Source organism: Palaemon carinicauda, chromosome 10 (assembly GCF_036898095.1).
Source record: "Palaemon carinicauda isolate YSFRI2023 chromosome 10, ASM3689809v2, whole genome shotgun sequence".
NCBI classification, from domain to species: Eukaryota; Metazoa; Arthropoda; class Malacostraca; order Decapoda; family Palaemonidae; genus Palaemon; species Palaemon carinicauda.
In genome coordinates, this window is record NC_090734.1 from 2,784,792 (window position 1) to 2,789,791 (window position 5,000).

Sequence of the window (5,000 nt, forward strand, 5' to 3'; positions counted from 1 at the left end):
GTGAATACAAATGCAGGTGATGCACACACAATCTTGAATGGTAAGAAATTTGAAAATGTTGCCACGTTTAGTAAGTTTAAAGAAAAACGTAAGCGAAAATGGCGATTAGCCAAAGAGACAGACAGGTTATCAAAGCTACATAAGTTGTTATCAGCCAAATATCAGGGTGGCTCGATGACCGAGTTTGCCACACAAATGGAGGATCACATAGCAATAGTGAAGAATTGCATGATTCTTTTGCTAAAGCTAGAATTCATTGAATTAACTTATGTTTCAAGTAGCATCCTAGATATGGGTTTTTACGAAGAGAAGGGGATATTATTATTATTATTATTATTATTATTATTATTTTTATTATTATTATCATTATTATTATTATTTCCTAAGCTACAGCCCTAATTGGAAAAGCAGGATGCGCTATGCACAGGGGGCCCAACAGGGAAAATAGCCCAGTGAGGAAAGGAAACAAGGAAAAAAATATTTCAAGAGCATTAACAACATTGAAATAAATAATTCCTATATTAACTATAAAAACTTAAACAAAGCAAGAGGAAGAGAAATTAGATAGAATAGTGTACCGAAATGTACCCTCGAGCAAGAGAACTCTAACCAAAGGCAGTGAAAGACCATGGTATAGAGGCTATGGCACTACCCAAGATTAGAGAACAATGGTTTGATTTTGGAGTATTCTTCTCCTTGAGGAGCGGTTTTCCATAGCTGAAGAGTCTCTTTTACCCTTACCAAGAGGAAAATAGAAACTGAACAATTGCAGTGGAGTAACCCCTTGAGTAACGAAGAATTGTTTGGTAATCTGTGTTGTTAGGTGTATGATGATAGAGGAAAATATGTAAAGAATAGGACAGACTATTCGGTGTATGTGTAGGCAAAGGGAGAGTGAAATGCAACCAGATAGAAGGATACAATGTAGTACTGTCTGGCCAGTCAAAGGACCCCAAAAGTCTCTAGCGGTAGTATCTCAACGGGTGGCTGGTGCAACAACGTTAGGAAATCAGAAGATAGAGTCTATGGAACAAATAGCCAGAAATCCTACCAGTGAAAATCAGAACAATGCAAATAGTTGCAGGGAAGTTAGAACCGTAAATTATAATGGAAGCACAAAAATTACCTTAATGTTAAACAAAATAATGGAGCGAAATTTAGGGCAAATATAATGAAAGAAAATAGAGAGGACGCATTTAAAACTAGGGGAAGATTTCATGAAAAGAGAATTAAAAACCAGGCTAAATGTCGTAAATCTTGTAAAAGGGGAGGACACACAGGGCAGAAACATAGGCACAGAAATAAAGAAGCCACCATGAAATAAAAGAAGACAATTCTCAGAATGCCCCTCAAGCACAAAGAAAGAGAAACTCAAATCCACTAAATAGTGTTTAAGAAACAAGTTAAAAATAGTTAGCCGGATGAAAAGAAAGAAAGGAACACAGAAATATTAGGTAACAGAGGTGCATCCACGTTGCAAGTGACTATTTTATCCTATAGAGACTGGCAAATACAGTTGATATACTATGCAATACAGTGACATATTATTCAAAAATACCTGCTTCCAATATTGGTGGTGAAAAATAAGTGGGTTAAGGAAAGGAAATGCAAAAAAAAGTGTGAAGGTTTATGAATCCTCAGGTTAGATAGAGAATTATTAGCCCGATTGTCCCAAAAGACGAATGATATCATTTTTAAGAAGAAACCTTTCCCGATAGAGCCTCAAGATATCCTTCAAAAGCGATACGATGATGAAGAATGAAATTCATTTGTGAGAAGTGCAGGTTAAAGATTAAATAAGATAGTCAGGAAGTATGTTTCCACTTGTCAAAGACAAGTCTTTTACAAAACTGGCCACTTTGTAGGAGACGACTTTGATAAGAGAAACAGACTCCGGATTACGAAAGGGATATGGAAATTGCATGAAAACACAAGGGGGATTGAGAAATTTAAGAAATAGAAAGAGTCAGCAAATAATGATTATTCTCCTTATAAAAATATGATAAGGGCCATATAAATAAAATGAAATGTCGACAGTTAAATAAAGTGAATAAAATAAAATATCATAAATAGAAAGGAGTTCCAATAAAATATTGTTATAGACAAATGAAGCTATAGACTAGGCATATGATTTAAAAAAGAAATATGCTGCTGTTAGGCACAAAGATAAAAATGAAGATATAGGCATATGAATTGATAAATGAGTTATGATGCTATTAAGCAAACGAATATATAGTCTGATCAGTACTGAAATATAAAAATCTAGACATTAGCCAAAGAAGTCATAATGATGCCTAAGTAAAAATAACCCGCATATATATATATATATATATATATATATATATATATATATATAAATAAAGAAGATAGGTTAACTAAAAATAGGATGCCATTGTCTGTCAAATGAGATATCTATGTAGTTCAAATGAAGGGAAATAAATGTACAGTAATTAATTAATACTACTCCGATACAATACCTCATCTGAATGGCGGTTAATAACTTCTACTGTATATAAAGGATTAGAGATTACAGTTAGATAATCGGAAAGGGGCATAATTTACCATAAGGAGTATAGAAGTAGGGAGAGAAGAGAAATAGGCAGAGTATGGCCATCTCAGGCGATAGGTTAGACAGATTAGAGGAGTTGCTACTAAAATAAATAGAAACAACAGCGCCAAAACTTTTCAAAACTTTTTATTTACCGGTAACAAATTACAAAATTTTACCTATCACCCAACACCCCATAACGAAACGCTGTGAGTGTTAAAATAAATAAGTCTCCTTATAAATCTCCCGAAATATATTTCCCAATGAGGATGGAAATAATAGACTAGTAAAAGATCATCACAAGTAGAATTAAATAAAGAATATAAATAAAATGTCTATCCCAATAATAAATGATATTGTGGCTCAGTTATTGAGGAACAAAAAATATAGTTGATATTGTAAGTACCAAGGTCAAAGAATACAAGCCATCATCTGCTATTAGCATTTTTTAAAGAATGTTAGAATTTTGAGGGAACCCGACGGGCTCACCTCAGCTCCTTTAACTCTTGACAGATTAATGATGTAGAATTTCTGGAGACAGAGAATGAATAGGCCTATACAAAGATGTTACTAATTTTTGTAAGAATATAGAGAGCCATTTAAAAACTATAGAACTAATCTTAGAAAGAGGGAGAAGAGCAGGATACAGTTCAAGATAAATGAGTGTCCCATCCTAGGGCAAGTAAACAGTGTAGATAGATTAAACATATGAAGAGAAATAAGGGCTATTGTGGAATATCCTGCTCGACTAAGATTTGGAAGATGTAAAAAAGTTTTTAAGAATGATAGGATGTGCATATAAATATATATGTATTTATATATACATATATATATATATATATATATATATATATATATATATATATATATATATATATATATATATATATATAAAGATATATATATATATATATATATATATATATATATATATATATATATATATATATATATATATATGTTTGATATGTGCGTGTATATTAAATAGGCAGACTAAACTAGTTAGTGAGAGAGAGAGAGAGAGAGAGAGAGAGAGAGAGAGAGAGAGAGAGAGAGAGAGAGAGAGAGAGAGAGAGAGAGAGAGAGAGCATGTCTTCATATCCTATAAGAAATTCCGTATAGCCTAATCGGATTTAGTTGTTATTTTCAGGCCAAAAGGTTTAAATGTTTTCGAGGCTTCGTCGTTCAACCTAGCGGATGATACTGGGAGATCCTCCACACGCTGTGAACTCATCGCATTGCTTCCAAATAGGAATATTCATAAAGAAACAAATGCAGCTGCAGGATCCGCTGCGTTGCATGCTTGACCTTGCTTTATTTCCGTTGCTGGAAATAGCAAAGGAATTTGTAGAGCTTAAGTAAATGTTATAGCATATGATGCCCAACTAATATTTTTGTGTGTGGACATTATGGTAAACTATGTTTCTTTTCCTAATTCAGAATTCCACATAATATATAATGATTTGTAATTTAGAGTAGCACACCCCACAGAACACCGTAATAGAATGTTTTATAATATAATAGATGTTTTGTGATTCGGAGTGTCAACAACCGGCCCCCCCCCCCCCAAAAAAAAAGAAAAAAAAAACTTATACAAAGTTTTTCAACATAATATATAATATTTTGTAGTTTAGAATACTACACCCTCCAAAAAAAAGAAAAAAAAAACGTAACCGAGTTTTATAACAAATATTTTTACACATACCTAGAGAACCATAGTAAAAAAATTCTATAATATCTAATGTTTTGCAATTTTGAGTGCCACGCAACCAAATAAAACCCTGATGTGAGGTTTTATAATATTTAAAGATTTCTTGGTAAATTTTACTTGTGTGAGAATATATCGCAAAAGGACTCCACCCACAAAAAAAAAAAAAAAAAAAAAAAAAAAAAAAAAAAAAAAAAAAAACTGAATAACAAATACTTGTAAACTATTGAGCAGTGTTTGAAACCGGCATGAGAGGATCGGCTGGCAATACACTTTTGAGTGGAATATGTTTGAAGAAAAAAGTAAATAGACGAGAGGATCTGCCAAACTCTCTTTGAGCATTCAAAATGCTTTTACTTGCACGGATGCACACGCTTGTTCTATGCATTTTATGGTGATTCTTTATTGATTACGAAATACCGTTTATATTAATGAAATCAAATTAAAATCACACATTTCAGTAGAATTTCAGTACTCTCTCTCTCTCTCTCTCTCTCTCTCTCTCTCTCTCTCTCTCTCTCTCTCTCTCTCTCTCTCTCTCTCTCTCTCTCCATTTAAACCATGCGTTCAATACCAATGTTTAATCTACTTTTGACGGTAGATAGAATAATAATAATAATAATAACAATAATAATAATAATAATAATAACAATAATAATAATAATAATAATAATAATAACAAATATAAATGTAACAAGGATAATGAAAACCCGTGAGTAGAATGGGGATGAAGCCCCTGCTGTT